The sequence below is a fragment of the Corvus brachyrhynchos genome, unplaced genomic scaffold (assembly GCF_000691975.1).
Source record: "Corvus brachyrhynchos isolate BGI_N302 unplaced genomic scaffold, ASM69197v1 scaffold209, whole genome shotgun sequence".
NCBI lineage: Eukaryota > Metazoa > Chordata > Aves > Passeriformes > Corvidae > Corvus > Corvus brachyrhynchos.
In genome coordinates, this window is record NW_008246056.1 from 2,976,898 (window position 1) to 2,990,567 (window position 13,670).

The window sequence follows — 13,670 nt, forward strand, 5'->3', positions numbered from 1 at the left end:
AATTGTACCCTGTGGACAGGGTCTGACAATCAGCTATAGGATATGCTAATTGGGAATTGCCTTAGAACAGTACATTGATCAAAAATTATTTACACAGAACAGAACAGGCTTTATCTTTCAATTGACTAGTACTAAAAGATTTTTATTTTAAAGTACCCTGTGCTTTGCCCTCAAGGTGAACTCAGACTGGCCCTTTGGAGGGACTTCACTGCTTAAAAAAAAAGTGTTACTGGTTTTTTTTTTCTTTTGCACTGGCACAGGCCTCTCCATCAGTTGTGAAATAAGCTCCTGGCACTTAAGAATGAACTGAAAGCATGGATTTGGGGCACACACGCATTAACAGCATGGGACAGATCTCTGAGCCTGTATACATTCACACCTGGTCCTCCAGATAGATTTTAAATTTTTATGTCTGTTTGCTATGTAATAACATTGTGTAGAAAGAGCTACCAGTATACAAATGGATTTGCATATAACTGCCAGGAAGCACATCTAACAAACAGATTGACATGTTTTCTGGAACAGCTTTCTGAAAATGGAGCTGAGTCTGCAGCTCCTGATTTTCAGGCAGTTCTTGCTCACCTTGCAGGACCTGAACCTAACTGTTTAAGCGATATAGTTCTGATTTTCATCTACTTCTCTGGCAAGGACTATTTTATACACTTAGAGGCTGAAACTTCTGCTTGAAGAATTCTTCTCAAATGACAATGCTGGCATTTCCATTTGTATGTGAACGTGCGTGCGTCCTTGTGGACCAACATATCAAATAATAATTTTATATTTCAGAGACGGAAAAACATTTCAGGTCATTTAAATTTTTTAACTTGGGCACAGCTTAAGGGCAGGAGGATTTGCCAGGAGTAAAGAGTTAAGGTAAAACTCAGGAAAAAATGCTGAAGGTTACGTTTGGCATGGCACTGCAAAGAGCAGTAAATCTTCTGTTAGCAGATTAACTCTGGCATATGAAGACTCCTTTATTGCAGTGCGTCAACACGAGATGAACATAAGCAGTAATATTTCTGCTTTCTGGATGACATCCAGTGAAAATGAATAGACACAACAATTTTTTTTTCCCATGTCATGGATGACTGGATCTATAGGGTAAGGGTCATTCAATGAACAAGAGTTATTTCTACGTATAAATAGAAGGAATCAAGCCAGCCTTTCTTATTTTCACACAGATTTAGTAAAACAAACCAAAAAGGATAAATACCCTGCAACCTTCCTAGCAACTCTGACTTTCATACATGACGAACTCTTAACAGAATGAAGATCCAAGTGAGCAAGAGGACATGTGACAGTACCTCTCTCACTTTGGATAATTGGAGAGATGTACTGATGAAATTCCTTAAACTCAAGGTCGTGAGAAAACATTGGTAAAAGAAAGCAAACATGAATAGCAGAATGTGGGAAAGAGGCTACATCAAAGAGAGGAGCTGAGGCCTACGCACAGCACAGACCGAACGCGTGACCACCTGTGCTTCTGAGTGGGGTGACACCGACTCATCCTTCACCTCACCGCTATCAAACCCCAGTATATATTTGAAATGCAAATACAACTTTAAGGCCTCAAGCCAAGAGCAGAAGCAAATTACTTATTTCCATTCTATCACACTGGAAAAGCTATGGAAGGGAAAGAACAGATGTTAAAAACTGGATCAGGTCTTCATGGTGATATTGATCCTACAGATAATTTTCACTGGCTTTTTTCTCTGTAAAAGACAACCTCAACATTTTAGCCTTTTTCTTGTTTGTTTTGTTTGTTTTGTTTGTTTCAAACTTTTTTGCACATTTCTGTTTGGTTTTTGTTGTTGTTGTTCTTCTGACAAGGTAGCAGAAAAAAGAACTGGAAGATAAGTAAAGCAGTGTCATGTTACTGACATTTAGATTCCTTCTGAATTATGAGAAAGATCATAATCTGAAACAATTAGACTCCACTGTTAATTTAAAGTGATGTTTGTAGCCTCATCTACATCCCTATTGAATTCCTACCAGAAAATTCAGGCAGAAACAGGGATCTAAAGAAAAGGACATCTATTTGTATAAGGTGGTCTGGGAGAGATTACATTATAATTTTCCAGTGTAAGATCCTAATTCTGGAACAAACTCTTGTGTGTCTGCTCAGTGGATCCACAGACAAGAAACAACTAAAATCATTACCTGTATGCTATGGTTTAATCCATTAGAACTATTGTTTTAACATCAGTCCACTGTACTACTTCTGGATATTAAAATATCCAATTAAAAAACACAAGCTTGAGCTGTTGGTCCTTCAGCACCAATGAGGAACACTGACTTAGTTACCAGGTGGAGTTACTCCAATGCCTGCAATGGTTTAGCAGTGAAAGAGCAGCTCTTCAGGTTCTACTTCTGAAGCTTTTGAACTAAAACAGAATCTCTACCAGGTGGCAACAGGTGACTTTCTTAAAAAGAGTCACACCAGACAGGGTTTATTTGGCTTTGAATACTATTAAATGTTTGAAAGTCCAAACACATGTCTCATGGTTTGAAAATATTTCTGAAAGCCTGATTTTCAGCTTCTTCTATGAAACAAGTAAACATAACCATTTAAAATATAAGCTTCTAATAAAATCTGTGTGGTTGGGTTTTTTTTAAACTAGCCAATTATTTCATAAAGCAAATTTTTGTGACTTCAGTTTATCTCATGAATAAAAGAACATGATATGATTTTAAGGGTATTGGTTAAAATCAGGCAAATCTTGGAATCTTTATTATTCATTGTTGGCAGCCTGGTTCAATTTGAACTAAGATCCAAACCAGTTTTATAGTAACTGAGATGCAAAGCAGAACATAATTACATAGGTCTTTGAGACTAGAAGGGATGCATCTGAGGATCATGCTGTAATCTATGTCTTAACTAGATCATTCTCTATAATCTTTGATAAATCATGAGGACAGGTACAAAGACTGGAAAAGGTGAACACCAATGAAGGCAAAAGGAGGGAGATCTAGCACCAAGGTGCTTTCTTTAGAGATATAGAGAAGTCATTCTCTGATCTTTTCTGTTACCCATCACAGCAGTCTGAAGTCAACAGGATCCAGAAAACTCTATTTTTTTCCAGGCTCCTGATCATGACACAATGAATGGAAAGGGTGGATAACAACTGTAAATGTAAGAGCTGCTCTCAAGAATGTATGCAAAACATGCAAAGAAGTCTTAACAGAAGAGAAAAACCCAGCTGTAGTGAAAATAAGAGAACTATATAACCTAAGTGAAAATGGGAAAGGGAAGCCACTGAAGTCATCACCTACATTCAAGGCAGCCTTGCAGCATCTGACTCTTAGGAAAAGCATGAGAGGGACACTGAATGGCACCTTCTTGCTCAGAAGAAGTTGTTGGACTAAAATAAATGACTGTGTTCTGCAGGGCTTATGATTGCCATTTCCTCTGAAGCAGAGGAAGGCTGGACTGACCTCCTGTCTTAAGGCCTTGTGCAGAGGAAAAGGATTTTTTGCAGCAATAGGTAGGCTGTGGATAAAAGACATAGCAGTCCCCCAAAATAAAGAGTATTCTCTAAGTTTGCCAGATTTCTGTAAACTGTTTAGGTTGACATGGTAAGCAGTAAGTACAGCGGAAAGGAAGACTTGGAAGTGGAAAAATGCTTTTTTCCACTACCAAGTTCCTATGTTTGCCCAACTGAGAGCACTGACTAAAAGGCAAGTTAAAGAAAACTAGCAATTCAAACTGCCTTTATTTGGAATTCATTTGCAGTAGGCTAGAGCTCATTGGGGTCAGCAGAAACAGGATGATTGGGCTTTGCTCTCAAAGTGTGTGCCATATTATTTTGAGCTTTTTCTGAGTCAACTTTTATGGTAGGCAATAACAGTTCTTGATGGAGTAGCCTGGAGCTCAGAATTTAGAGAAGCTATCACATCCTACCCAGTAAATCACAGTCCAAGCAAATTATGAGTAACTGTACTCAGATTGTAATCCTATCTACTTCTATACCTGGTCTGAATTTTGCACAAGATCTGAACACAGTATCTTATGCTCAGAATAACTGTCTTAAATTCAGGGGTCAGACACATGAACAAGTCAATCTTCATGCAACTAAAGCTAAATGTTGCAAGCAGGACAGCAGCTTTAGTGCACTTACAGTTTTAGCCAGTGCAATGAGGAAGTATATGGATTAACTGGACCATTTTTTCCTAAAGAAGTGCCTCTGAAGTAATAATTCCTGACAACTGGAGTGGCAAAAAGGTCAAACTACTCTCAATCTCTGTTTCTCAGCAGATGTGCTGTAACTAAAGCTGTTGTAAACTGCTACTGTCTCTGAATCACGAGATAACCTGTTTACCTATGCTAAGCACATAAAAATGAGGTTTTTTCTCTGTATTTAATTCACAGTGAAACACCAACTTTGAACAACTGAGAAAAGATTAAGGACATCTGTTAAAGAAAGCCAAATATATGGCTTTGAGAATTTTGAGCAGGTCTAATCTAAAACTATTAATTGCCATTGTCTATTATGATTCCTTGCATCACTGTAGTGTTTTGGGGCCCTCATAAGGACCAACACCAGGACTCCATTGCGCCAAATATGTTGCAGTTATGAAAAAGTGATGATGGTAAGGTATTAGAGCAGTTCTATGGCAGGGCAAGATCCTGCTCAGCTGAGTGGTACTGGCTTCCTCCCCTTAAAAAATGTTGAATACATTCAGTTTAATACACATAGTGTCTGAAATCAAATTAGTCCTTAATTTGGACCTCCTCTCCTCTCACACCTGAAAAAGCACTTTGCTCCATCTGGCTCAAAGGCTGCCCGTGCAGACATCTCATCTGTTTTCTTCATGTTGGTGCCACAGCACAATCTCCACCAAAGAGAGCTCTTTCTGAATTCCAGATACACTGGACGGTGTTTTTTTCTCTTCCTTTTAACTTTTATCCAGAGAATCCAGAAATAATTTTAACTACTACTGGTAGGTGAAGTGCATGACCATGCCTAAGAACAAGGACTACCTAACCAAATAAATAAAATACACTGAAGATCCCCCGCAAATTCTGATCAAAAATGCACAAATCCTGAAAGCCTGAAACTTGGAAGAGATTCAAACTTAACCCAGGAAAGGCCATTAAAAAAAAAAAATTTAATTCTATGTATTATAAAATGAGCTTGCCTTTACATAAGAGGGAATATGTGGTATGAGTAAGAAAGCCATGAGACAGAGAACAGATGATAAGACTGCTGTTACCATCCATAAAAAGAATTTTACTGCAAGTACATGAGGTACACATGCTATGTGGCAGGAGATCAGGGTACAGGGAGTGACCCAAAGGACAACAGGCACAAGAAGAAACTGAACACACAAAATATTTCAATTTTCAGTTAAGGGAGAACTATGCCATTATCATGCAAATTATGCTCTGTGATGCTGAAAAGAATAGAGAAAGAGCATTCACAAGAGTATAATGAAAGAAACAAATAGCTGTGAACAGATGAAGGAGGAACTGAAAGAGCTTCATACTCAGGCAATGAAAAAGGTGAGACAGAAAGGGTAACTTGCAGGATGTGGAATTCTTCACTTCGTTATGCTTGTCTCCTCATTTCCTTGCAATTTCATGATTGGTAGAATTTTATTTGCATGAAAATAGGATGAGAATTCTGCCCTGCCACATAGGGAATGTGTGAAGAAACAACTAGGTGAATCTTACACTGAATCATGAACCCTGCAGCTCTCAGTTCAGAAAAGCTCGATTCCTCTTCAGGGAACACTACATATTTAGGGAATGTCACTTGATAGATTGGATCAGGTGTTTTATGAGCATCCTATGAGTCCAGTCTGGCTCTTAAAATTAACACTTGTAGCTGTGGTGCTCTCTCTAGGTAGAGAAGCTGCATTTAAGAAAAACTGAAATTCTCTGAACATCGCGAAAGAGCATTATCTCCTGACCTTGGATAAATCCTTTCATTTAAAATGGGAAAGCAAAACAATGGAAGGTATTACCAGGAATTCTGGATAAGGTCAGAGTCTTTATCGTCAGCAAAGAAATGAAGACAAGGGATTTTTACAGGAAATAGCACACCATTCACAAACTCAATGAGTAAAAGTGACGGTAACTCAAGATGAAAAGATCTGCCCTTGGGAGACAGAGAATGCATGAGTGACCTCAGGGATTCCTTCCCCCTGCTTGCTATGATTTCATACAGCAAAGTAGAACTGACAGAAAGAGTTAAAGTGAGGTCTTGGCTTCACAGTCAGTAACTGAATTATAGAACCTCCTAGCAATATGCCTGCTAATGAAATGTTTGCAATTCTTTATTGATTAAAGCACAAAAGGATTATGATGCATACAGAGCTGCACACTTGGTTTTCTGACAGTGAGCATTTCTAAATCGGTAAAAGCCATTCAGAAAAATAAAGACATATTTTAAGTAATTGGGAAGAGTCCTAGGAGGCAGTACAACAAAGCTAGGTACTGAAGTACATACTGGAAAGGTGCTCTTGACTTAAAGTGAGCCTTGGTAGGATAGAAGTTAACTGCTTCAGAACAGCACTTGAAAACAAACACTAGCTTGTCCACCACCCTGCTCTCTGAGACAAAAACCTGGGAGTAGTATCACCTGGAAACCCTTATTCTATTTTGAAAGAAGACAAAAATAAAGTCTGCAGAATCCATGTTTAATTCACGTTGGAATATAAGACTTTTGGAAATTGTCAAACCAGAGCTCTTACACTCTTTACTCCAGTGTTTGGTAATTAAGGCATTAAATTGCATGTTAGAAACCCAGGTCACATATTCTATGCTTTTATGTTTACTGAAACTGAAAAATTCCTAGCCCTTTTTAGGCTACTGATTACCAATAGTGGCTCCAGGGGTGGAACATATACATGAGGCAATAATGAGTTAGGCTGACTTTACAGACCAACGTTTTCCTTGAACACAGGTGGCAATGCACTGTGCAAGGGTCTTTAGTATCATTTCCTCACATTTTAAATGAATATTCTAACAAGTACATTCTGTCTGTGTACATTCTGTCTCCCTGTTTCTGAAGATCATTCCAGGAAAAAGCACTGTGAAAACCAATTCCCCCACAAAACCTACTTTCAAGAAAAAAGGCTTTTGAGAGAAAACTCTCATCAGATGAAAGGATTTTTTTAGGTTACGAATGCATGGCTTCAGTAAGTTCTACTGTTCTACAGCTCCTTTTCCTGAGCTGCAAAAAAACTAAATATGGCTCTACCAGAGAGTCCTGAAATCCAGAAAATGGTGGATTTCCATATGACCTACACTATCACTGTGTGGTTTTTACAGCATTTCAAGACAGATGTTTGATTTTGGGTAAGTTATTCACACTGAGTCACCAGAGGAGAGATCTTTGGATGCTGAAAGAACATAGAAGGGAAGTTTCCATATTGATATGATGTCATTTTAAACCTAGTAGGAGAAGATAAATTTAACTATGAGACTCTGGTAATCATAGTTAACTTTGTGGATTCTGTTCTCCTGTAATCAAGAAAAAGTTGTGTGTCTCTACCAAAGAGAAAACAGTGATTCAAAGAGTCCTATGTGTCATACAGAGAGGTGGAAGTAAAAAGAAGCACACTAGCGAAATTAGAAGTTTTTAATCTGCTGTTTATGTGCATGTTCATACAGAGCATAGATCCTTGCAAGTTAAGACCTGAGATTTTTTTAGCCTTCTCAGCTCTTGAATCCCAAGGATTTCCAGGTGGACTAAGAAAAAGACAGGGAGAAGGTTGCTGACCAGGCGAATGTGCATGTGGACATAACATCATTATCAATACGAAGTTCACGCACTGGGTGTGTGCCCTCTGTAATCCCAATTTTATGCAAGATACCTGACAGAGGATCTTAATTAATTAGAAACAGGGAATGCAGAGTACTGCTCTGCTAAGAGCTGCATGATACCTGGAAGTCTCTGCAAGGGACAACTGCAGAAGCAAGGATGGGGCTGTCCTGTCTTGAACTCCTGGGGAGAATGTTCAGCTCACACCTGATGGTTCTTCCTCTGCTCATTACCAATCAGGTAACTAACACAATCTGTTACCTGCAGTGGGAATTCTGTGTGGGAGTAACTATAACTGGGTACCCTCCTGCCACTGAGGCAATCAGGTGAGAGGTGCTCCAGACAAGTCAGTCAAAGCACGCTTGATGTCCAGGATGAACAGGGGCAGCCTAATCCTTAGATAACTGGGGTTTAAGAAAAGATACCATGTGGCTGACTATTAAGCTCAGATGACTCAAGGCATATGAAGTTGAGTACCATTTTTGGTTCAAATGGGTAAATCCAAGCTCTAAATTTGTAAATCCCTCTGCCTTTTTTGATGTAACAGATACAAAAATGCTTGCCTTTGCTACAAATGCTGTAAGTCATGGCCATAAGCTCAAGTTGTGGGTTTTTTATTCATTATGATAGGAGCAGCTCACTAAAACCTATTGTAGGTACTGGGCTAAAGATATGAAACCAAAACAGTTTTGGGCAGGACAGGATAAACAGAGTTACCTTGGGTGATGTTTCCAGGTACCTTCAGGAGGCACAAGATTGGAGGAAAGAGCTGACCAGCACACAGAGAAGAGAGTACTGGCATGTCATTAAAGTGGCCAAAGTAGGACTTGCACTTGTGATCTATTAGTCTGAACTGGCTTTGGCTGTTTACTGCAATGTTTGGGATCCTTGGAGTTGAACTGATGGGGAAGTACAACTTCCACAGCAAACAAAGAGATGATTCTCCCCCATGTAACATGCAGGGAGGATATTCTCTGTCATAAGCTAATCTGTGGCAGAAATCCCAAACTGCAGTTTCCACAGCTCACACCTCTAGTTATTGCTGTGTAGAGGGAATGGTCTTAGCTCCCTGCACACTCATTTCTCCAGGCAGGTAGCAGGGTGCTCATTACAAACAGCTGGAAAGCTACTGATAAGGTAATGGAAGAGGAGACATCTGCAGAAGTCAAATGATTCTTGCCACAAAAAGGGAAAATACAGAACTAGTGAAAATACTTCCTTATTTGCTGGTTATATGCCAGACCACAGAACAATTCCTAGGAAACCAGGGATGAAATGTAATACAGGTGCCCATATATCCCAGCCCGGCAAAGCTGGTGCTTATTGGTGTGATTTTCCAAATGGCACCACAGAAGCAATCTAGGCAGAGGTAAACTTGAGCAGTAACAAAGACCAGCACAGTTCCAATGCACTTTGCAGCTTTTACCAGCATTTCAGCTGACAGTAAAATACTTTGGAAGGTTCTTAGGAAACAGCTTCCAGGGAAGAGAATTGCATCACTCTCTGATGAGGATTGTAAATAACCTTTCTGATGACCCAAGAAGTCGGTGTCCAATGGCAAAATCCTCAGCTGCCCTGACACAAAGTTAGTTGAACATGTCTCATGAAGGAGTGAATTTCTGTGCAGAGTTTGGATTTCTGAACACACCTGTAGCAATGGTATTACTCGCACCATTTTGCTTCCCTTAAGCATGCAAGGGAAATGACTGCACTTCCTCAGCTTCAGGATGGGCTCACTGTCCTGTTGCTCTTTGCTATACTCAAAAGTACTTTGTACACCCCTCTTCTTGTGACAAGAAGGGACCAATTTTTTTTCTTCTAAGGCCGGAGCAAGAACATTTTATGGCCAAAGTGAGTTCTTACAACAGTGATCTCTGGGAAGAATGGAAAAGGGATTGAAGATGAGGAAGATAGTGCTGGCAGTTGTTTTGAAGTCATGTCATGTCAAGCCCAAATGAGCCTGATCCATTGACTGCTAAAGTGTAGAGCAAGGAAAATGAAACTTAGTGACAAATGGGTCAGGTCTGCCTCTTCAAGAAGAGCTGACCAGAGGACAGGATCTAACAAACAGCCTGCACAGAACATCATGGTTGTGTTGCTGAAACACTTTACAGATTCATGCAGTCTAATAAGGCCTGTGATGATGGCAATGCAGCAAGTGACTTCATAAGACAATACAAAAAAGAACTTCATTAAATTACTTGGTTCAAAGAGTTGATGTAAAGAGCAGCCAAAGAGCAAAGCAGTATCTCTGACTAGGAGATGAGGACTCCTTGAGTCTAAATTCCAGACAGTTTTACAGTTCTGGTTCCTCAAAGAGGAGGTTTCCAGCTGTCTGTCACCTCTCTGTAAGCACTTGACTTATTTGTAATGAGGGAGCCCGATGACATAGCTGATGCTATGAATTCTATTTCTGTGTCCAGAATATCAAGTTCTAAAAGAAAGTTTCTTAAAGAAAAGTTTTGAAAAGAAACTTCTAAAGTTTCTAAACAGTTTCTAAAAGAAAGCTTCAGGATATCAACAGACAATTGCTCTATAAAAACCTTGTAGCATTTTCGAGTGAAAGACAGTGGCCAAGGAGAATGTTAGGCCCACAAGACTTGATAATTTACAGTTTATTTAATGATAAAGTTCTAGACTGCTGGATGATTTATTTTTACAGCTGTAGACTGTGACGGGGCTGTTTGACTTATGAATTCTATCCAGGGCTGTAGCAGCAAAAAGAGATATGGAAACATGAATAAAAGCAACTTCCATTGCTGAAGATGCAACACTGGACAAAATATTTTGAAGATAAGTGTATTAGTAGGGTTAAGTGGAAATTTGGTGCTTCTAAATTTGTGTGCCCATACTAGAATGGCTCTCATACAGGTAGGCAGGGCATACAAACCGTGATTCACACTCATTCTGGATTTAGACTGAAAAATATGTGAAATTCACTAGTCCACTCCTCTAACCAGGTAGGGCAGTCTCATACTATGATGCTGTGAGAGAAGAAACAAATGGGTTCCCAAGGAAAAGAAGGTAAAGGAAAATGGAGAAGGTCTCTGTGATGCTCCTAAGAAACACAAAATATTTTCAGAAAAAATTCTGTTATACCACACAAACCAGGGATTTGAACATAATTTTAAGAGCTGAAGGCTGTGCTCAACTAACTGCAAGATGAACCATACCAGATGCTTAAGAAGACCTGAAGACATTGACTGTGCCCTTGTGGTTTGTAGCAAATGCAAGGTGTTCTGCAACAAGGGGAATGAAAATGTCCCTTACAGACGATGGTACAGCTCAGGTTCTGGAGCTGTGCACTTCTGCAGGATGAATGTCCTTCCTCATCTACAGGATGCTCGTGGCTCAAGGTCCAGTTTGAAGCAGCCACCATGGAACCAAGGCAGGACCTCTCCAGGAGCCCCCCTGGAGTACAACTAAAGCTGCACTGCTGCCACTCCATGATGGCAATGGCCAAGGGGAAGTGAAGAAGAGGGGAAATGAGCTGTATGAACATTCACTGACTAGACAACAGCCATTCAGTGCCATCTCTGTAATGAGAGCACTCTTTACTCTGCATCCAAGTGCTTTTCTCTGATCCAGGGAAATAAGTGACAGCTGGAAGCCCTCAGGGTCTGTCCAAACATGAAAAAGTTAGATGAAAATTCCTAGGCATTGTTGGACAGTTCTAAAGGGAAGTTTCTTGTGGGTCATCAGAGAAGACCAGTTTCTCATCTGCCTTACAAGATCTAGATAAAAATACTTCTAACAGGAAAGAATAATGTGTATTTTTCTACTTTTCTCTGTTTAAGATTTAGCCACAAGTCACAGGACCACAGCATGACTTGGACACAGGCCCCTGTAAAAGCCAGTCTGAAACACAGAGGTGGCCAGTCTTGCTGTAGCAAAAATACTGCTATAGGCAAACTTGTCTAACAGCAACACTGTTCTAAAGCAATCTTGTCAAGCTTTTCTGAGCCTTGGCTGATCTTAAGGGTTATGCAGATCATAGTAATTTTGATAGCGTGCAGAAAATGACAGGGGACTACAAATTATCATCTCAGGACTTGCAACTGAAAGCACCTTTCATCAGATTACTAAAATTACATAAAGTTGTCTACTTCTCGTACTCTCCCAAGACTGCCTGCAGGAGGGTCAAAAATCACAGTCCATTTAGAAAAGCTGGGAAAAAAGTTTCCTGAGGAGCCTTCCAGTACTTCCTAAAACAGCTGTTTAGAAAGCATCTGAAGACATATGGAATTTCATGGAAATGCCACTACACTTTGGAAATGAGTAAGACTCCATTAAAAAAATAAATTCTGACTATCAGCAATCAGTAGAAACAAACAAGTCAAAAAGTCCCCAAATATTAAGCCACCCACTCAGATCTCACTCACTAATTAAATTTCTTTTCCTCCTTAGTTAATGTTTTTCTAAGGAATCAGTGGTTTAAACATAGCATGTCCAGAAACTCTCAGCTCTCAGCTGATACCTGCTAATACAGGAGGTACTGAAGAGTTAAACAATGTATTTTGCAAACTGGATTTTAAACTATCTCCCTGAGTCTATTTCTACTGTCTGTGTTCAGCTTGGAACTTGAAGACCTGGTGTAATTAAGAAGACGGCTACTAATCTTTTTATGGCTAAACTTTTAATGCTATTTGCCTGGACTCTTGGAAGCAGTGCGAGCTTATTTTCAGGTTGGATATTTATCTTTTTCAGAGGGTGAGGCATCAACACAGTGCACTATGTTGCTCAGTACCTCTAGAGAGAACTGCACATACTATTTGTGGCTGGGGAAACTCAACACTGAGACCCAGAGGGTTGCATGTTTCAGTGGCCTAGAGGTTTTTGGGCACATTTATGTTCCTGACTTCTTGTGAGACTATGGGTCTTATTGAAATTATAGCTAAAAGTGTTAAAAGCACATTGACAAAGCAAGATGAGCTGCCTCATAGCTTTTGTTAGGTTAAATGACTTGAAACAGTGTATCATTAAAAAATAAAACTATATGGGTCTCTTGCTAGGTCTGCAAACTAATTGGAAATTTATAGTCATGGATAATCTAAAAATAAAGTGCCATATGCCCAGCTTTTCACATGAAGGAAGATATTTTACCTCAATCTTGTCATCCAATACCACTACAGAGTTATAACACTGTGCCATTTCCTACACAGAGTGGTTGTATGCTGGCCTGTGGGCAAGTGGATGGTTTGTCATGGATGACAAGACACAAATGATATGGAAAATTTATAAATATTGCCACCTACTGCAACTGTTAGCCCAGCAATCAACTAAATATTCACAGTAAGGCTTCTGGTCTCCTAGAGGTGGTCACTCCAGATAGCTGTGGATGCTTACAGGCAGAGCTGAGCTTGCCAATGGCTAGCAGGACAGTCTGCAAAGGACTCAGTGGTTTTAAGAAAAGAAATAGGAACCCTGAGGGAAGAGAGCAGAATCTTGCCCTGCCAGAATGTTTTCTGTGGTGATGAAGCCCTGTCTTGTAAGGGGATCCATTGGGTACATCTCACCAATGGTCACTATGTTTAAAACCTAGTGGAAATAATTTTATGTGGCGAGTAGAGCCTCAGAGTGGAAAATACAGAGGAATAAACCACCTGACAATCTCCAAGCATCATTCAGCAGTCTGTAGCTACTCCGTGGTCTTTGTCCCAGGCAAAGTCTGGCAGAAGCCCAGCCACTCGACCCCTTCTATTCCCAAAAGGCCCTTCTCACTAACAGCCGGAAATGCACCGTGAAGGAGACAAGCACAAGGATGTGCAATGGGTTAACTGAGAGCACAAGCTAAAGAATTATCTTCACTGTTCAGTGCACTTGCTACTCTCTTCCACTCTCAAGCTCCAAAGACATAGAGAAACAAGCCATGCCTCAATCTTGCAAGAAGAATGTACAGAA

The 13,670-nt window shown here is 39.9% G+C and overlaps 1 protein-coding gene across 2 annotated transcripts in view; it reads right to left on the reverse strand.

Moving 5' to 3' along the window:
• Window positions 1–13,670, reverse strand: part of SCUBE1 (signal peptide, CUB domain and EGF like domain containing 1) — a 191,737-nt gene that overhangs the window by 69,049 nt on the left and 109,018 nt on the right. The gene's annotated exons all lie outside the window — the stretch shown is intronic.